The 22,224-nt window shown below is 42.0% G+C and overlaps 1 protein-coding gene across 1 annotated transcript in view; it reads right to left on the bottom strand.

Moving 5' to 3' along the window:
- The window catches only part of EXT1 (exostosin glycosyltransferase 1), a 550,327-nt gene that overhangs the window by 170,942 nt on the left and 357,161 nt on the right, over nt 1-22,224 (bottom strand). The window lies entirely within an intron of this gene.

The raw sequence follows: 22,224 nt of genomic DNA, 5'->3' as shown, positions 1-22,224 counted from the left end.
CAGGTTGCTTCAAGTATCTCATCCACCTCACCAGAGTCTAACAGACAAAATGAATTCATCTGCACAGTAACGCTTTGTCTAGGTTCTCTAGCCAATCACTTCATTTTTCCCAACTCACCATGAAATTGTTTCAGCAAAATAACTAGTAAATTGATCACAATTTTGTTCTGAATATTTTTTTTGTTATTTCTTCAAGAAACTGATTTAGCAAACTTTAACTACATTACATCATTCTTTCAAGCTATTTTTGCAGAAAAATATTCAAATCCCAGAGTCAGAATTTTTTAAAAAAATATGTGACATGTAAAACATTTATATAAAACCAACAGCACCAGCCGGAAGTTACATCGGAAGGAGGGGCTCGGTGGCAAGAAGATTCCGGTCAGAGCAGCCCTGCATGCAGGAAGCTTGTAAGAGGCTAGTAGGCCCACCCTGGGAGGCGGGAAGGGGCTGACCCAGGAGCATTGCAGATTTGTTTTGTTTTTTTGCCGCCCATGATTGAGAGGGAGGGTGCAAGACTGGGGGACTGTTGGATCTGTGATAGGGAGGGAGGGGGGATGCTGGATTCACATTAAAAAAACAACATAAAGCTCACTTCTATACCACAAATACCGTTACGAGGGGGTGCTGCAGTTGCTGCACCTATGATTGCGAGGGGGGCTCAACACTCAGCTCCTAGTGCAGTCAGGGACATGTAGTCCGCTCAGCCTTGGGCTAGCAGCCCCTGCTGTACGGAGGTGAATGATAGCATTAGTGGACGATAACCCCTTACTCTTCCACATGCCCCTATGAAGAATATAAAGCATTTGGGACAGGATAAAACAGAAGGAGAAATCTAGATTTAAAGAGGCTGCCACTAACAGTAAAAGGTAAAGGAGACAGAATTTAATATACCGCCCTACTGAGATTACAATTCAAGTGGTTTACATATTATATACAGTGCTTGGGGCACTTGAGAGTTAAACAAAAGAGCTACATTGAGAATCAAACTCAGTTCCCCTTGTTCTCAGGCCACTGCACCAACCGGGCTACTCCTGCCCCATTACTAGCAACACAAAGGGAAGCTGCCTCTGGCAGTGCTAAAGGAAGGCTACTTTTCCACAGCATACCAATATGCTACAATTTACTGTTTATAATGGCGATTATAAACAGATGCAGAGTGAAAATGAGTTAATGAGGCAGCCACAGTCACTCGGAACATCAGTTCAGCCTGAAAATATGTGGAGATACAGTCCATGAGCCAAGTGGAGATGGTTCTCTTCGAAACAGGAACCCCTAATCTGTTAGGGTCAAAAGCCACAAAGATCTGGGAGGATTTCCTATGAGGCTTAGTCCAGTCCAGGTTGTATGCCAGAGCATGTTTGCAGTCCGAGGTGTGAAGGGCTGCTTCTCCAGGATGGGAATGTGGTTTTGAAAAAAAGACAGGCAAAACTATGGACTGGTTAAGGTGGAATTCTGAGCTTTAGGGAGGAATTTTGGATGCGTCCAGATGACTACCCTGTCATGTTAGAATTCTGTGTATGGAGAACCTGAGACAAGAGCTTGAAGTTCACTCACACGGTGTGCAGACATGAGGGCTATAAGGAAAACGACTTTTGAGGTGAGAAGTTTCAGAGAGCAAAATGAAAGTGGCTCAAAGGGAGACTTCATGAGAACAGAAAGAACCACAATGAGATCCCAAGCAACAGGTGGAGGCTTGATAGATCGCTTTGTTTGAAAGAGATCTTTTAGGAAATGGACTACTAAAATAATGAACAGATAGAGGCTCTTTGTCCAGTGAGTGGAACATAAGAATTGCCCAGCAGTCTGTTCACACTGCGGCCCTTAGGTCAAAGACCAGTGCCCTGATTGATTCTAGCCTTACCTGCATACGTTCCGGTTCAGCAGGAACTTGTCTAACCTTGTCTTGAATCCCTGGAGGGTGTTTCCCCCTATTACAGCCTCCGGAAGAGCGTTCCAGATGTCTACCACTCTCTGGGTGATCACTGTTGGTTTTTAGACCAGCGTTGGAGAGCTTTAGAAGGTAGTCTAGTATTGATGGAAGAGGACAAGTAAAGGGTTCCAGAGAATGCAATGAACACCAGGAAGAAAACACTGTCCACTTAAAGCAGTAACAACGCCGAGTAGAAGGATTTCTAGATACGTCTAAGATAGCAGATACCGCAGCCAAAAGGCAAAACAAATTTATCTGTTTGGAGAAAGAAACCATTCTGTTAGTGCTAATGAGCGGGAATTGAGATGGAGGGACCCCACATTCTGAGTGAGTGGGGTTGGAAACGGTTGCAATTTCTAGGGCTTCTTGCAGATGAGAGCTCTAGGAGAAGTGGAAACCAGGAAGGCACCGGCATGTGCGCAGTATGGGCACTGCTTAAAGACTTAAAGTGACAGTGCACTTAGCAGTTTCCCACTGAGTTCCATGTGAGAATGTAATGGTTGCTTGTCCTCAGAGAAATAAGGGTTTTGGGAGATTTGATGTATTTTAGCCATAGACCTTAACTACCAGCCTCTGGGATATCCTCTGCCCCACCAATCAGAGATTTGCTATTTTTTTTTTTCTAGTTGAAATGGAAACATTATTTTACAAATACAATGTACATGACCTGTTTCTAAACATGCAGGCCTAAGACTGCATGCTTCTCCGCTGAATAAATGGACAGCAACTTCCTCTCTAGTACGTAGGTGCATGTTGCCGGTCATCACAATTCCATCCAACTCTCCAAAGAGACAGTTCCCATTGTAGTGTGCTGCCTCTGAAAACACACAGGCTGTGATCCGAGCACACATTCCTGCCAAGCCTGAAATTATGAGAAATGTTATGGGTGCTTCTTAAGGGCCATAGGATGAGGCTACAAATCCTTCACAGCTTCAATTAGCTCAGAGTTAATGAGTATACTGAAAATCCCAGACTCTTAATTAGGTTTTATCTTATGGCTCCTTCACCCCTCCTTCCCCTCCCCTCACATTCTTCACCTTTTCCCAGTGAAGAGTTTCTTGCTGGGCTTAATAAGCTGAAAGTGAACCTGGTAAAAATGGCTGGCCTTTTCCTTTCTCCGTTGATCAGGGTCACCAAATTAATGAGTGACCAGCTGCAGGACCTCTGAAGACAGTCAACCAACCGCTGGCTTTGAGGCAACATGCCATCTTAGTTAACTCAGCAAATCAGTATTCTTATAAATAGTGTTTTAACAAGTACAGAGGCTTATATTTTAAACTTGATGTTCATTATATAGCAAAACCCCGCTGAGCCCAAGAGTGTGGGAAACACCAAACAAGAACAGAGTCCCAAATCTCCCTGATCACGCCTGCTACAGGAGTTTCTTTCTGGCAGCGGAAGGCACTTCCCACAAGATCTATTTTTGTCCATTTTCTTTCACATATCTGTAAAGCTGTCCACAAACTGTAAAACTGTTCACATTTTAATTTTTTTAAAGGCGGCATCCTTCTGTGCATTGGGAGAACACAAAAAATGACTGTAATAAAACCCACTGAAATTCAAATGAAGCTTGAAAGCCATGCAAATAGCTTAGCAGAAGATACACAGGTCAGTTAGTACCAGAAAAGGCCAACTAAATAAAGTTATTGCTTGATTTTAATGGCAACTAAGCTTCCTGTCTTTGGGGGAGGGGGTGAAGGGGGAATATGCCAGCTGACACCTGGCAGACCAGTGTTCTTTCTGCCTGTGCTGCTAATGCATCTCCCCTCACAATATCTCAATGCTATATTATGTTGAAATTTTCAACTCAGTAGTATACCATGGCTGCTAAAATTGCAAAAAGAATATTAGAGATGATCTGAAACAGGATGGAGAGGAGACAAAACTGAGAATATAATTATGCCTCTGTACAGGTGCCTGGTGGGCTCACATCTTGAGTACTCTCTGATCATCTCAGAAAGGACATAACACAACTAGAAAAGGTTCAGAGGAGGGCAACAAAAAATGATAAAAAGGATGGAACACCTCCCTTATGAAGAAAGGCTAAACAAGATAGGGCTTTTCAGATAGGAGATATGGTAGAAGTTTATAAACTTATGAATGAGGTGAAATGAATTATCCCTTTATTAATGTCACTGCATTGGCTCCCCATTAAGACCCACACTGAGCTTAAAATGGCATGTATTGTTTTTAAGATTTTACACTTCCTCCTCCCCATTCGCGGTTTCACATATTTGCGATTTTTTTGGGGGGGGAACCCCCATAGTTTATGACATTCCCACCTCTTTCCAGCCTTCTTCCCAGCATCCCGGCCTTACCTGGTGGTCTAGCAGGATTTCGGGACAGGAGCGATCTTCCTACGCTCCTGCCCCGTGTAGATCGCCAACAGGAAATAGCTGCCGTGAGTTTCCGTCATAGTCTCGAGAGAGAGGTGAGGGGTGGGTCAGAGCCGGACGAGAAGTTATTCGCGGTTTTTCTCAATTCGCGGTCCGGCTCTGCCCCTATTCCCCGCAAATACCGAGGGAGAAGTGGTATATGGATGGTGTCCTGCTTATAGAGTAGCCTAGTGGTTAGAGCAGTAGCTTGAGAACCTTGGGAACTGGGTTCCATTCCCACTGCAGCTGCATGTGGCTCAGGGCAAGTCACTTAATCCTCCATTGACCCAGGTACAAAAGAAGTACCTGTATATAATATGTAAATTACTTTGATTATAACCATAGAAAGGTGGTATATCAAGTCCCATTTCCTTTCCCCCTTATTGAGCCAGTTTAATTGGGGCTCATCTTTAATAAAGACCTAGTAAATGGCTACTACTATTAATTATTTCTACAGCGCTACCAGACGCACGCAGCGCTGCACAGAGTCACAAAGAATAAGAAAACAGTCCCTGCTCAAAAGAGCTTACAATCTAAACAGGCAAGACAGACAAACGGTTAATCAGTGGGCTGGGTTGGAGGGCAGAGGAGCAGGGTTAAGGATTGAAAGCTATATGAAAAAGGTGGGTTTTCAGTCTACTTTTAAACAAGGGAAGGGGTTTGACGGACAAACTCGGGTAATTTATCCCAAGCATAGGGGGCAGCTAGATGAAAGGAACAAAGACTGGAATTGGCAGTGGAGGAGAAGGGTAACGCTAAGAGTGACTTGTCTGAGGAAAGGAGAGGGAAGCGAGGAGAGATATTGAGGGGCAGCAGAATGAACACACTTGTAGGTCAGCAATAAGATTTTGAACTGCATGCGATGGCAAATAGGAAATCAGTGAAGTGACTTAAGGAGAGGGGTGACATGAGTGTAGCAAGGTTGGTAGAAGATGAGTCGTGCAGCAGAGTTTTGCACAAATTGCAAAGGGGAGAGGCGACACTGCGGGATAGTTAGGAGTAGATTGCAGTAATTTAAGCGTAAGGTTACGAGAGCTTGGACAAGGGTCCGGGTAGTGTGCTCAGAGAGGGAGGGGTGAATTTTGATGATACTGAAGAGATAGAAGTGACAGGTCTTAGCAGCTTGTTGGATATGCGTAGAATATGAGAGGTCGGAATCGAAGGGCACATTCAATTAAATTGGATTTATCTTTAACTTCATTATCATCTCATAAAAAAACTAATTTTAGCAATGGCCCTTAACATGGCATTCTTTTCTGGTTGAATCAAGACTTGAATCTAATTATATTCAAGTTTGTAAATAGCTGAAAACTCGGTTATTTCAAATATACTGTATGTAATAGTTTTACTAATTCCCCCCCACACACACTTTACTAAGCTGCTTATATTACTTGAACATAGGATAGATATCGATGTGTAATTTTTAGTTCAAGCGATCCTTAAGTTATATAGTAGACTCTCACTTAACTGGCACCCATGGGGATCGGTAGATGCCAGATAAATGTAGTTTCTGGTTGCTTGAGAGTTACTATTAAAAATAGGTCTAACTAATACTATACCCCATACTATGCCATACTATGCCCATAAACTGTTCCAGACAAACTACAGGGCATGTGGCAGGCAAAGCGTGTGCGTACTCAGTTGTGGCATGCCAAGTATACACTTAAATTTCTGCCAGAAATTGATTTTATTTTTATTTTCAATTTTATTTAAAGTATTACAGTATTTCTTTGATTTTTTTTGCTGGTTGCTTGAGAGTTCTGATTGCTTGAGTTCCAGTTAACAGAGAGTCTACTGTAAAAGCAAACCATTTCTGATGGGCTCAACAAGATTTGAAGGAGGTCCTATGGATAAGCACCTACAGCTATTCCTATATCTTTTTCAGCTCCTAACACTCTTCAGTCATTTGGTACACTTTTAAGCCTCTTAGCTAGAACTCCTTCACCCTCACTTAAGGGATCGGTAAACTCCCCATTGGGTGGTCAGATTTCTTCCAGGAATACTGTGCCCCCGATAAGGTTCTGGCAATTCCACAGTATTGGGAGGGACTTGGGTTCCACAGATAGGTTTCAGTGTTGATTTCATATTTAGTGACTGTTAGCATATCTATGTCGTGTGTTTTCTTGTCTGGTATTTGGAAGATTGTATCATGAACTTAGTGGTTCTGTAGATTATGGTAAGTTATTCTTTTCTCTAGGGAGACAGTGGTCAAACTGAATGAGCCCGAAGGGCGGATCTTTCAGGTAGAAATATCTACCTCAAGAATAGAATCTCAGGCCTTGACTTTTCAGGTTACTGGGACTGCCAATATGACAAAGCAAATTCCTTCACAAATCTATGAAAACATTAGATAAGATCCAAGAACCTTCAGTTCCTGAATTCCTAGGCATTGGCTTCTATCTCCCTTATTGTAGCCTAAATGAATATGAAGGTAAGAGAGGATAAGAAGATTAAGATGTGAGAAAAACGGTTGTGCAGATGTATAGGGTATAAGCAAAGTGAACAGAAGGGGAAACAGATTGAGATTAAACAGAATCTGGGAAGAAATTGGAAGTCAATGTTCTTCCATTAGAAGAAAGGTAACGATCATATTTTCTGGTTCCAAAAAGTAATGGAGAAGAGTGTGGCACAGTGGTTAGAGTTAAAATCTCAGCACCCTGAGGTTGTGGGTTCAAACCCCATGCTGCTCCCTATGACCCTGAGCAAGTCACTTAATCCTCCACTGTCCTAGGTACATTAGATAAATTGTGAGCCCGCCGAGACAGATAGGGAAAATATTTGAAGTACCTGTATGTAAACCACTTTGAATATGGTTGTAAAACTACAAAAAGGCAGTATACAAATCCCAATCTCTTTCCCTAATGTTACAGAGGTATGTTGTATTAGTTGCAATCTGCTGATCTAAGAAAGTTTCAGTCCCTGATACAAGCAGTTACCATAGGCCAGATGTGAAACTATAAGAGAGTGAATAAGATGACGTGGAATTCTCTCATCCAGAATAGAACAAGCTGCTAGTATTTTTTTTCAATGGAATGAATGATTCTTTTGCAAGATATGAGATGTGTAAATCAAACGTCAAACACTATCTAACGTAACTCCCAAGATCTTTATTGAATTCTTTAGAGGGACTGAACAACACTAATCGATAGCAGATGTGAAACAGGAGGAGTATCATGCCAAGAGAACATCATGGCATCAATTTCTGAAGGATTTAATTTAAGGCCATTACTGGCAAGCCAGTCTGCAATTTTCCCTAGCTTTAATGAGATGTTAAAGATCAATTCATGGGAAGCAGAGTTCATGACAGTTAAAAGCTGAATATCATTGGCATATATAAAAATGGTGAATCCCACTGATTGGATTAATAATGACAAATATGGTAAAAATATGCTGAAAAACTGAGCCCTGGTAGACACTTCTAGGTTATCCATGTGAAACAGAAGTAGACTGAGACCAGTAGACCCTGAATGAACTATTACGTAGCTCTGAGAGCCTTTGAAGAAGAATGGAATGATTTAGCAAGTCAAATGTGGATGAACGATCTAATAAAAGCAATAAAACCTCTTTACGTTTTTCCGAATTAAAGTGCAAAGCAGGGCACATTCGGTGCAATGATGGAGACTAATCCTGTTTGCCTGAGGTGCAACGGGTTAATTTTTTTCCAGGTAATTTGTAAGCTACATGGCAGCAAGTTTCTCAGCCACTTTAGAAATAGTAGATTAGAAATTGGACAAAAATTAAATTAAGTTGTAGGAGAGGAGGGTTACGGAACTGCTTCAGCAGATGAGAAGGCAAAGGGTCACTAATACACGAAAGCAGTTGAAGAGTTCATTGTCAGTACAACTTTTCCAACTTCAAAGGAAGATGGCATAAAAAAGTAGAGAAGCCTCTTGACTACAACTTATTAATTTGAAAAGGAAGTGGAAGGTGCACATGAGGGTCAATTGAAAAGTTTCCAGCCTAATCAAGAAAATAACAATTTTGGGCAAGAATATTAAATTTTCAACAAAGTCTCCTTTTAATTCAATACATTTCTTCCAATATTTTTTTCAGCCCTTTCACGCCTTCAGTAAAATATGAAGCGTCTAAACTGGAAAAATAGCTATTTACAACATCTTTGACTGCAGAATCTGAAGAAAATTTCTTCCCCGATAGCCAATGTTCAGGTTTGAAAACAGAAAGAAGTCACATGGGGCCAAATTTGGAGAGTACAGTGGATGGGAAATTAATTCAAACCACAGTTCATGCAATTTCGCAATCACAACGGTTGATGTGTGAGCTGGTGCATTGTCCTGGTGGAAGAGCACTTTCTTCTTTGCCAAATGAGGACATTTTGTCTTGATTTCGACACTTAGGGCTCCTTTTACAAAGGTGCGCTAGCGGTTTTAGCACGCTCTAAAATGCCACGCGCGCTAGCCGCTACCGCCTCCTTTTAAGTAGGCGGCAGTTTTTCGGCTAGCGCACGCTAAAAACTCTAGCGCACCTTCGTAAAAGGAGCTCTTAGACATTGTAATAAGCCAGTTTATCCTCTTTTTCAAATAGTCAACAAAAATAATCCCATGGAAATCCCAAAAGACAGTCGCCATCACCTTCACAGCCAAGAGAGCTGTTTTCACTTTCTTCAGAGTCGGTTCATCTGTTGTTGTCCTTTGTTTGTACTGTTTTGTCTCAGGAGTACAAGATGAACTCAAGTCTCATCCACAATCATAAAATGCCATAAAAAGACATTCTCATTGCTCTTAAAACACTCAAGACATGTTTTCGAAATGTCCAATCAAACTCATTTTTGTTCAATGGTTAGCAAAGGCAGCACCTATCGCGCACTCAAATTCCTCATGCCTAAATATGTAGTTTGGTGAATACATATTCTGTTGAAATGCCAGCAGCCTCTGTTAATTCATTTAGGGTCAGTGAACTTCATCAACCATTTTGTTGGTTGCTGTTTTTGGACATCTGGAGTTTTCTTCATCAGCAATGTTTGTCCAGCCACATTTAAACTCAGCGGCCCATGCTTTTTCACCTTTGAAAATTAAGGCGACATATCACCATACACCACCTACCACCGCCTGCAGTCAGGACGTGTGTTTCAAGAATCAGGCCCACACAGTGCATTGTATGCTACAGGGAATCTTGCAATTCTTCTGCCTGTAATCCTGGAAAACCCAGGTACATTAGATAGATTGTGAGCTCACCAGGACAGACAGGGAAAAAGGCTTGAGTACCTGAATAAATTAGTGTAAACTGTTCTGAGCTCTCCTTGGAAAACAGTATAGAAAACTGAGTGAATGAATGAAAGCTACCATACTGAGGACTGTTCATTTCATCTTTCTCAGAAAAGCATACTACTGTAAAAAAGAAAAAAAAATATAGATGGGGTTTGTATATTTTTTACAGTACGTAAATAACTTTATAGCATTGCCTGAAATCTATTTTTCTTGCCCTTGCATTGTGATTGGACTGCCATTATTGCTCAGTCTTCCTTCACATGCTGACCAGATTCAACTCAGTGGTTCGGTTGCATAGAATACGAGTTCCGTTACTAATTTGGGCTGTCAGCTAGCGCTGCTTCAGAGGCTGCATCCATAGCCCTTGAGGGGAGGGAGGGAAGGACAGTCATCGACCTAGTGGTCAGATTTGGTTTCCGGGATGGGTTCTGATGCCTGGCTCCTTGGCTAGGCAAATTGGGAGGATGGGGGGGGGGGGGGAGTGGAGACCCCAGGAGGAAAAAATTCTCAGGAAGCTTCAAGTGAAGACTGGGAGCTGTGGAGGAACAGCCTAAAGGAAGAGAAGGAAAATGTCTCCAAAATGTCATGCTTGTGTACCAGGTTTATCTATTTGGAACCAAAATGAATTAACAAAGAATTGGCAGTCCCACTGTTGCTCTGAATATACAGGGGAGTCTAGACTGTACTATTCATCAGTGTTGTATCATTTGCTCTTGTTGAATGGAGATACTGTGAAAGACTAAGGCTAGATTAACCAGAGAGGTTAGATTAGAGCTGGCCACCAACTGAAGAAGGAAACCTGTTCCAGCAGTGGGTTTTTGAACACAGACGTGTCTTTTCAAGCTCAGGCAGACTGCATAGGCGCAACCATGGATGATCACTACCAAGTCCAAAGACAAGCAGAACTTTATCTAGATGTAATGAGGTTTTAAAATTATTTTATAGTAACGGCGGTCTTATGCCCAATAGCCTTTTACTCGGTTTCAGAGGAAAAGCGAGGGGCTACTTAACGTGAGCTGGGAAAGCTTTGCTTGGGAGGAGGAGCTGTTTCTCACTGTGCCTAAAACGATAAACGAAAAGTGGGACTCAAACTCCCATAGCATATAAAGTTCATTCATTCTCTGAGTGGTTGCCAATAGGAGTCAAGTCTGGGGGGGGGCTGTTTTTGTCCATGTATATTGCTCCCTTTCTCCAAAGTGAAACAGTCCATGCTTTTTCCCTTTGAAAATGAGGTGCAAAGTGTGCTTGATAAATGCCTGCAGACTTTGTAACCGCTACTTGTGCAAGCAGCAGGTGGGGAGAGGGGTGAAATAGCACATAGGCAGTACCTGCTTTTGGAAATCTCATGGATTTGTGCTACATTTGTTAGCCAATCCATAACATGCCCACACAAATACCTCCTTTTCAAGGCTTAATTTATAGAGAAAAAGGAAGTGAAACTGGGAGCGGGACAGGGCCAGGACCTGAAGTGGATGGGGTCCAGGTAGGGTTACCAGACGTCCGGGAAAACCCGGACATGTCCTCTTTTAGAGGATTGTCCGGGATCCTGGATGGACTTTCCAAAACCCGGCAGTCTTCTGGGTTTTTAAAAGCCCCAATGAGCTCCGGCCACAGCTGGAGGGCATCTGAACATGCGCGGATGACGTCACACACATCCGCGCATGCTCGAGGCCCATCAGACGTGGCTGGAGTTTGTCTGGGAAGAAGATGAGACTTTAAGGGGGGTGGGGCTGGAGGCAGAACTGGACGGAGCTGGAGGCAGAACTGGGCGGGGCTGGAGATGGAACAAGGCAGGGACAGGCATCCGGATTTATGAGGCTCCAACTATGGTAACCCTAGGTCCAGGGCTGGACATGAACTTACTCCTATACACATAATACTTAATTTATATAAAAAAGGAAACTGGTATGTACAGTATTATTAAAATTACAGTAAAAATATAGTAAAATTAGTTACCCACGCTCATTCCACTACCTTCTGGTCCCACACTGCAGATTGAATTCTCAAGCAAAGCTTTGGGCATCATTATTGACTCTACACTTTCCTTTAATGATCATCGCAACTCTCTGGTAAAAAATGTTTTTTTAGTCTTCACATGTTGAGGAAAGTGAGATACTGCTTCCGCCAACAACATTTTGTTGTCCTTGTACAATCAATCATTCTTTCCAGACTGCACTATTGTAATTCCATCTATCTAAGTCTAACCAATAAAAATCTTCAAAGACTTCAGCGGATCCAGAACACTGCGGCTAGGTTGATCTTTGCACAAAGCAAATTTGACCATGTTTCCCCGCTTCTGTCAAAACTTCACTAGCTTCCGGTGATTTCTAGGATTCACTTTAAATGTACCTGCCTAATATTCAAGATCCTACATGGCATTCTTCCTCCCCTAAATCCACTATCCTGGAATTCTTCAAGACCTGACACTACCAGATCCGCCCACAAACTCAAACTATCTTTCCCCTCGTTAAAAGGCGTCATGTATGCAGGTAAATTAGGGAAATCCCTTTTCTTCAAATTCACTGAGCTTTGGAATAACCTCCCTGCCCCGCTGCTGAACCTAGGCTCATTCCAATTATTCCGAAAGCATCTGAAAACCTGGCTTTTCTCCAAAACGTAAAGCTATCTATTTAAAATGTAAAGCTAGCTATCCTCTTCTTAACCTCTAATTTCTTATTATGTCCTTCTCTCATTTATTGAATTTACCTATAAACCGTGCCGAGCTCTATCTTTATGGAGATGATGCAGTATACAAACTTAAGGTTTAGTTTAGTTTAGTATGTACTTATACTTGGAAAATTCATATATTTAATTAAAAAACTTATCAAAGAATATCACCCACAGCAGTACAAATTTGTAATATTATCAACAAAATCTTGGATTAATCAAAATTGTTCTCAGCACTTACACATAGTGTTTGACTGGGCAGCTGGATGGCATGAAGTAGTGTTGCTCAATTCAGGGAAAACATTTTCAATTCAATTTAGCTTATTAAATTGATTTTTCAATTCAATTCAGTTCAATTCGATTGCTTTTTCTGCCCAATTGGGTGTTTTGGGGTTTGTTTGTTTTTTTCAAACGTCCTGGCAGCTTTATTTTGTAGCCTTTTCTCCCACCCCACCCCAGCGCTGTGATGTGAACAAAATAAACAAAAAAGACTTTTCCTCTGTTAGATCCTAGATCACGCTCGCTATCTAACACCAGTTCTAGCAGGATACACATTTCAAATTTGACATATTGTAATCACAAAATAGAGAATACAATTATTTTTTTCTACCTTCCACTGCCATATCCAACATTTGTTTCTTTCCCACTGTCTACCATCTACCTCTCTCCCTGCCTTGTGCCCTGGGTCATACCTCTTTATTCCCCTCAATGCAGCATCTTTCCTTTCCTTCCATCCATTATAATGTGCAACATTTCTTTCTCTCTCCCCATGCACCATCTCTCCTTGCCCTCCACCCTATGTCCAACATTTCTCCCTCTGTCTCTTCTTCATGCAAGTCTCCCTCCCCTCCAAAATATGCAGGATTTCTCCCCCTCACCCCTTTCCACCTCTTCTCTCCCTTCTTTTCCTCCACCTCAACAATTCTTCCTCTCTCCTCTCTTCCCCCATGTGTAGCATCTTTCCTCCCCTCCCAACCATTCCCCTGTGTAGCAGCTTCCCATCCCTTCCACCCTCCCATCCCCCTGTGTGGTAGTTTTCCATCCCTCCTTCCCATCCCCTTGTGCAGCAGCATCCAACCAACTCTCCCACCGTGAGACCTGACATTCATCTGATGTCTCCTAAAGTAGCAGTGGCTGCGGTGGACAGTCAGCAGCGGCATCGCTCTAAACAGGCTAGGGTTTCCCTCTGCTGCATCATCGGTGACTTGGTAGAGGGAAGGCCCCTGCGGGGCAGGCCACGAGCAGCCCATTCAGATCGATGCCGTTGCTGACTGTCCACTGCCACCGCTTCTGCTGCTTTAGGAGGCCTCAGAGGTATGTCAAGTCTCACCGGAGTGAATCGATTTGATTCGGCAAACCAGGCAGCACTAGCATGAAGGACTGCAATGTCAAAAGGATGCAAGTGTCTTTGTTTCACTGATGTACTTGCTTCCTTTTGCCATAGCAAGGCAAAGTAGCTGGGTTGGGGCAGAGGAATGCTTAAATTTCCAAAGCCCTTTGATCTGACACAGTATAGCAGTTCTTATAAGTTAAATGTAAACATGCTCTGTAGCCACAAAAATCCAACCTCACCCCGACAACATTTCTCCTTTGAAGTCACTAGGCAAAAATATTCTCATTCTCATGTCATCTGAGGAACAGCAACATAGGGCTCCTTTTACAAAGCCTTAATGTGCTAAATTGCCCCGCGCGCTAGCCGCTACCGCCTCCTTTTGAGCAGGCGGTAGATTTTCGGCTAGCGCATGCTAAAGCATGCGCTAATCCGGTGCGTGCATTAATAACACTAGTGCACCTTTGTAAAAGGAGCCCATAATCTCTCCACTACCAGGCACATTATTAAATACAAAACCTGAAAAAAATTTCTAACTCACTATAAATGTAGCAAACCTGACATACAACAGTAGTACAAATTTCTAAAATTTCAGCCAAAAAGGGGTAACACTAGCTATTAAGGTTATTAATTTATTCCTCAGTTAGAATACACATTTTTTTGTGGATATCTTTTGTTTCATGAGTAAATCAAGGAAAGTTTTTGTTGTTTACCTGCAATTACATCACTTTCTTTCCAGAGATAAAAAAAAAAAGATTTTACATCGATATGTGAACATTTCTTAAGAAAGAACTGAATATTTCATGGGGCGTCCTAATTTTTTCACATGACTGTATGTTTATTTATTCATGCTTTATTTATTACAGACTCCTGATGCAGACCATTTGGGCCGAAACACCAATGTGCCAAGTCTTTATTTGGATGAATAAAAAATTATAGCACTTTGTGGTCACCTTCACTGGTTTGGTTTTTTTTTGACTCTCCGATATGAGAAGGTTGTTTTCCTGTGTTTGTTGCAATTTGACCATTCCAAGCGGGTTATATAAATAATATTTGGTGAATACGAAAAGTGAGATATGCTGTCATAAAGGGTGAGATTTAAGGTCAAAGAGTTATCTTTATGTTTACCTCAGTTCATATTATATATTTATGTTTATATTTGGTCATTTTACTGTTGTTACGCTGTTAACACAATTTTATGTCAAGCTATACCAGTGGTCTCAAACTCGCGGCCCGCCAGGTACTATTTTGAGGCCCTCGGTATGTTTATCATAATCACAAAAGTAAAATAAAACAGTTTCTTGATCATATGTCTCTTTAACTATAAATTACATTATTATTATTAAGACTTAGCAAAATTGTCATTTTTTTAATAAGACATTAAGTATTTTTTTCTGAGGCCCTCCAAGTACTTACAAATCCAAAATGAGGTCCTGCAAAGGGTTGAGTTTGAGACCACTGAGCTATACCCATGGGATAGTGTCTTGGGTGAATCTCTATATAAAGGTGGTTCATAAACACCAATAAATAAATAAATGCTTGGTTTCCAGAAGGCCTGCCCAAGGTATAAATCTAGGAAGATTTAAGTGAAATATTGCTTTACAAATAAAAAAGCACACAAAATGTTTGCCTTTCTTTAGAGCCTCTAAAAGGAAAATTAGGGTAAATTTGCTTGGTTTAAAACTGCTTGCTTTTGCTAAGCACTGGCTAAAGTGATAGGGCAGTACAAGATGGTACATTCTTTACTACCGTGTTTCCCTGAAAATAAGACCTACCCCGAAAATAAGTCCTAGTCGCTGGCAGCAGCGCTACCCACCTGCCCCTCCCCACTCCCTGCTGACCCTTCCATCTCTCCCTCCCATCCGAACCCCGACCGAGAGACCGAAATACCTGGTAACAAATGGCAGCGTCGGCAGCACAGGCTGTATCGCTGCCTTCTCACGCCAGGGCGTTCCGTGTACTGCGTTGCTGATGACATCATCAGTGATGTGGCAGAGGAACGCCCTGGCATGAGAAGGCTGCGATACAGCCTGTGCTGCCGACGCTGCCGTTTGTTACCAGGTATTTCGGTCTCGCAGTCGGTGTTTGGATGGGAGGGAGATGACAGGGTCAGGGGGGAGGGGTGTGCAGCGGCGGGCGGGCAGAGGGGATGGGAGGGATTGAAAGATGCTTCGCGGGGGGATGGGAGGGATAGAAGCTTCAAGGGTTCTGCTGCACAAGGGGAGGGAGGGAGGGATAGAAAGATACTGCACAAGGGGATGAGTGAAAGGGGAAGAAAAATACTGCATATGTGGGGGAGAGAAAGGAAAGAGGAAGAACTGGGATGAAGGAGAGGAAGGGAGAGATGATCATTGTACATGAAAAAAAATAAGACCTACCCCGAAAATAAGACCTAGTGCCTTTTTTGGGCGCAAAATTAATATAAGACAGGGGAAATAGGATATTAGTTGGGCAATTTGGCTTTTCTTCTCTTAGGCTTGCCTCTCATGAAAGTAGTGATCAGGATCAGTGCACTGACACTGAGGTCTCCGTGTGGCCCAGCCCCCGAAGTCTTCCATTGAGGCCCTCAAATGATTGGCTGAAACACTCTTCAGATTCTGTAAATACATTAATTTCAAACTTGCACACTCATTATAGTAACTGCAAACAATCTCTTAAGTGTGTTACTCAGGTGTCTCATTTATGGCATTTCTTATTGTTGACAATGCAAAATAAAGAACATAAGAACATAAGAAATGCCTCCACTGGGTCAGACCAGAGGTCCATCGTGCCCAGCAGTCCGCCCACGCGGTGGCCCAACAGGTCTAGGACCTGTGCAGTAGCCCTTTATCTATACCCCTCTATCCCTTTTTCCAGTAGGAAATTGTCCAATCCTTTCTTGAACCCATGCATCGTACTCTGCCCTATTATGCCCTCTGGAAGCGCATTCCAGATGTCCACAACACGCTGGGTAAAGAAAAACTTCCTAGCATTCGTTTTGAATCTGTCCCCTTTCAGCTTTTCCGAATGCCCTCTTGTTCTTTTATGTTCTGAAAGTTTGAAGAATCTGTCCCTCTCTACTCTCTCTATGCCCTTCATGATCTTGTAGGTTTCTATCATGTCCCCTCTAAGTCTCCGCTTTTCCAGGGAGAAGAGCCCCAGTCTCTCCATTCTTTCAGTGTATGAAAGGTTTTCCATGCCTTTAATCATTCGTGTCGCTCTCCTCTGAACCCTCTCAAGTATTGCCATATCCTTCTTAAGATACGGTGACCAATACTGGACACAGTACTCCAGGTGCGGGCGCACCATTGCCCGATACAACGGCAGGATGACTTCTTTCGTTCTGGTTGTAATACCCTTCTTGATAATACCCAACATTCTGTTTGCCTTCTTTGAGGCTGCTGCGCATTGTGCCGTTAACTTCATTGTTGTGTCCACCAGTACGCCCAAGTCCCTTTCAAGGCTTCTTCCCTCTAATACTAATCCCCCCATTTGGTAGCTGAACATCCGGTTCTTTTTCCCTATATGTATGACCTTGCATTTCCCTACATTGAATTTCATCTGCCATTTATTTGCCCACTCCTCCAGTTTGTTTCAGTCCCTTTGTAGTTCCTCACACTCTTCGGCAGTTGTAACCCTTTAATCTCTCCACTGTAGTTCCTCTCTCATCCTTCTTCCTGTAAACCGTGCCGAGCTCCGCATTCGTGGAGATGGTGCGGTATATAAACCCAAGGTTTAGTTTAGTTTAGTTTAGTGTCATCCGCAAATTTTATAACTTCACATATTGTCCCCGTTTCCAGGTCATTAATAAATACATTGAAAAGCAGTGGTCCGAGTACTGACCCCCGCGGAACTCCGCTCGTGACCCTCATCCAGCCCGAGTAGTGACCTTTCACTCCAACCCTCTGCCTTCTGCCTGCCAACCAGTGTTTGACCCATCTGTGTACGTCCCCTTCCACCCCGTGATTCCACAGCTTCCTGGAAGGGGACGCACACAGATGGGTCAAAAACTCCTTTTCATTCCCTCCATAAAAGATTTTTACTATACATGAAAAGTAAATTTCGCAGTAACTGCCCCAACCCTATGGAACTCCTTACCACAGCAACTCCGCGATGAACAACGATTAGATAAATTTAAGACAGGCCTAAAAACTTTTCTATTCCGCGATGCATTCGCTAACACTTAGACTCCTCATCTCCCATCTTCTTACCAGCAACAAACCGCTTTGATAAAGCGACCCCACCCACTATGTCTTATCCTAACCCCACTATCCCCTTCTTCTTCTCAAATATGTAACTTTTTCCCTCCTCTCCCCTCTCCCTCACTCTCTAGTTTGTCTTGTAATTGTTATTTATGTTCACACAATATTTTTAATATGCTAATTCTATCTTAGTCTTCCTATCTTTTAAATTTATTGTCAACCGGCCAGATATTAATTTGATAGTCGGTATATTAAAATTAATAAAACTTGAAACTTAATGTATTACAGACTCCTGATGAATCATTTTTCCCTGTCCAGGTGGGCTCACAATCTATCTAATGTACCTGGGGCAATAAGGGGATTAAGTGACTTGCCCAGGGTCACAAGGAGCAGCGTGGGTTTCAAACCCACAATCTCATTGTTCATGTTTAATACCCAGTCTAAACAAGCAGGTCAAGGCAGTTTACAAAATCAGTAGTATGTGTAAGCTTGAAATCTTTGGGTGACCCTCAAAGCTTTATTGTATTCATACTGCAGCACATTACATTAAAGAAGTTGGAGCCCACTGCTCTAATGAATGAGGGTAGGGGCTCAAAGAGTGTGAGAGTGAGTCTTGTCATAGGTGGAGACAACCACTATCATAGATGTCACAAATACAAAGGTCTCAAAGCCTTGGGAGAAGAATTAAAAAACTGATTGCTGGCAAGACAGAAAATAATTTTAAATGCCAGATATAGTTTTGCAACCTCTAATCTCCACGTAGTATTCATTTGGTTGCTGATTTCTTTCATAGGCTGCTTTAGTGCAACCCGCTTATTGTGCACGTGGTGTAAATGGCTACAAAACCTGCTGGTAGGGGGAAGCCCATTTCCTTTCTCCCTAAGCATCTTTTTATCGGTTGTGAGCAGAGGAGGATTTACATTCCAGGCCTCTTTCACAAATTGTTCTTCACTATGGTTCACTGTGGGGACAGGCAGGCAAGAAAATCCCCCTCTGAACAAGATTATGCAGCCATTCAGAATATTTTAGAGTTTGCCTTTATATGTGTAATTCTTTTGCAATTAAAATAATATGGGTTAGGAAGGGAGCAAAGGGGTTCAGGGTGAACAGGGAATGGGGTGGCTAGGAGAGGCAAATCGACGAAAAAGCCAGCAAGCTGATTAGGTCTCAAGTTAATCCCTCAGGATAAGAGCCACACAGGTAGGTGTAAAATAATAGTTGATTACGTTTTTTATATGTGTTTAGTCCATGTTTTAGGGAGGAGTTTTAAGACATTGGGGCTAATATTCAGACCACGGGAGGCAGCCTGACTAAGTCCCATTATTGGTGGTGAGCTGTTTCCTCTAAGCGGAGTCATGAGCAATTGCTCATACACGGTCACTCACAAAAATATGGACTCAACCTAACTTTCAAACAAAATTAATCAATAAAAAAATTAATTAAACTAAACTAAATCAATTACCATATGTGCTATAGATATGGTGACCCGTCAAATGCTCGCCCCGACAATTGTGCGCACGACAAATGCAAACACTGAATGTAAAGTATTTTGTCTTTTTGAGGGCTACAAAGTAACCCTCTTTTTTTCTTTTTTGAGGGGGGGACCCCCCCCCCACTACACTTAAAACATTCACTTCCTATCTAGTGTTAGGGTAAGGGTTACATGATGATTATCGGAATCCTTTACATAAATGGATATCTGGAAGGCCCTGATTTGCTCAGACTCCTCAGGCCCCGTCCCTTGGGAGGGGCTTGAGATGCCTCAGGGATGGGGCCTGAGGAGTCTGAGCAAATCAGGGCCTTCAATGTATGTATACCTTTCGCATTTCACAGGCTGCAGTTGACGGGGTGGCATTGTCATTTGTAGGGGGCGCAATTGTGCTATATATATATTTTTTCTGCTATATACAGAAAAGCATTGCTAATACTGGGATCAAAAATTGTTGGTTTTTAGAACTTGCCAGTCACATATACAAAAACAAATATGCTTGCTCTCAGCCAGTCCTTAGAGGGAGCATTGGTAGTAAGACTAGATACTCAATGCTGAAATATTTCTGGTGACCGACATTGGATATCCAGGGTTTTTTGGGGCTGGTGCTACCTTAACTGGTTCAGTACTGTATGGCTAAGTTAATAGCGGCCAACGATAAACCTGCTATTTCCATGGCCTGATGTGGCTGTTATATTGCTTGAATATTGCTGGCTACTATGCAATACAGCCAGTTAACTTTTAACTGCTAACTGTAAATATTCAGCAGAAATAACCAGTTCTCTCATGCTGAATATTCACATTTAACCACTTAAGCACTATTTATCTGGTCAGCGTCTTTCTTGTCAGTTAAATAGCGCTGAATATTGGCCAGATTGTAAATAATTTGGTTGCCTATATCCAGGCTGCTGAATAAATAAGATTTTAAAAAAATTGTGTATTTTAAATTCGCAGGAAAAAAGTGCACATAAATTTATATAATAAAAAAATTATTTCATAAAGATAGATGCAGTACACTGGTTTAACAATATTTCACTCTGTAGCAATTAAAATGAAATTAGAAAAGCAGGGAGAAAAATCTTAGCAATTCAAAAGGCCGTCCGGGGCCTTGTCCGTTTCTTAGCAACCAGCTAAGCAACAGACACAAGCATTCAGCCAACCCAACATCAATTCATCCTGCTGATCAAAATCTTGATAGTGGTGACTTTCATCTATTGTAGGACTTGGGTAATGCTCTTTCCATAATGCTTTTGAAATCCAGGCAGTATACTGATTGACTCTCCCTTGAAAAGTCTGTGTTTTCAAGGAGAAACGAGCTAGGGAACCTGTTTGTTAATATTATGGAATTCTGTGGTGATTTGGCTGGGAGTAAAATTCTGTGTTGGACTGGCCAGCGACACCTAGTGACTGGATGAAGCACACATTGGACAACAGTAGGCGCATCTCTCATTCCTTGGCTACAAGATCTTTAATATGGTGAGGTAAGAATTACCGGGGGTTCTGTGAATGGCTTCCTGCAGACAGCGGCTATGAAAAGGAGCATCAATGGATAGAGATGCTTGCAGAACAAATTAGGAGAAAGCATACGAATGAGCTCTCCTTTGGATATAAGGGCTCATACAGAACCATAGCTATTATAATTATCATTACCAATATCAGAATGTTTTATCTGCAAGGCTCCCATTTAATCTCCAATTTAAAGCATATCAGAGTTTGCTGGTTTTAAATCTGCTATTTTTTTTTTTTTAATGTTTTTGACCTGGTAATTTTATCATTCTCCTCTTTTAGGCTTTCGCAATCTTTAGCACCAGACTCTATGCAGATAGGATACTATATGCAACATCAGTGGTATTCACTGCCAGTCCTCAAGAGCCACAAACAGGTCAAGCTATCAGAACAGCTCTAATGAATAAGGATGAGATATAACATAACATCCATGTGGATGAGATATAACATAACATAGCAAAACTATGTGGATCCTTACGGTTAAAGAAAGCTGAACATCAGGCAGCAAATTACAGGAAGTATATGATAGTCAATTAGAAAAATTTACCATACAAGTAAGTTTTTAACTGTTTTCTAAAATTCATATATCATGTAGAAGTAAAAAAAAAAAATAGTCGGCGAAGAACAGAATCCCGGTTAAGCTGCTTGATATGAGAGCAGTCTGTTATGAAACCTTTTGTAACGACATCCTCTAACTGATGGGAAATCAAACATTGTTGAAATACATGAAGAACGCCAAAAACTGGAAAAATTAAAATGGTCCACTGTTATCCTGGAGCCATAACATATAGCATAAGCATCCAACTTAAACACTCTTGACGCAATAGGAAGCCAGTGCAACTCTCTATAGTATGGAGTTAAATGATCTGCCTTTTTTAATCTAAAAATTAAACGTACTGCGGTGTTTTGTATCAGTCGCAGTCAATAATAAATTTTTTTGAAGACCATCCAAGTGTACGATATTACAGTAATCCAGTATTCCCAAAACAAGTGACTGGACCAGTAGTCCAAATGAGCTATTGTCAAAGTAAGGCCTGATGGTATGAAGGTATAATGCATACAAATCCCTCTCATGTATATTCATTAGGGATACCTTGAAAACCCAGTTTGCTCATGGCCCTTTCAGGACAGAGGAAAAACCAGTACCATAAGCCTTTCATTACAACTATCAGAGGGTCAAATCACTGCACTTGTCCACTTTTGCACTGCATTTGTCAATCGCAGCCAAAAGTCATGGTTTGAAGTTCCCTCTGGGATCCAGTTCATGTGCATCTGAGGTCCGACTGGTAAGTATTACCGCTGAGCAACAGCAGGGGCGCTTCCTTCTTATCTCGCCAAACAGAATCCCGGCCCTGGTATCTTCCTGGCAAGCACTGCCATTCACCCAGCACAAGACATTGATGATTAAAGATATAAATGATGGTACTGATAATTTCTTAAAGAAGTACTATCTGACCACAGTAGAGCACAAAGCTGGTGCTTGCGCTGTAACTGCCACCCTATAGAAACATAGAAAGA

The sequence above is a fragment of the Geotrypetes seraphini genome, chromosome 2 (assembly GCF_902459505.1).
Source record: "Geotrypetes seraphini chromosome 2, aGeoSer1.1, whole genome shotgun sequence".
NCBI classification, from domain to species: Eukaryota; Metazoa; Chordata; class Amphibia; order Gymnophiona; family Dermophiidae; genus Geotrypetes; species Geotrypetes seraphini.
Note: the sequence above shows the minus strand (reverse complement) of the source record. Positions and strands in the feature narration are given on the sequence as shown.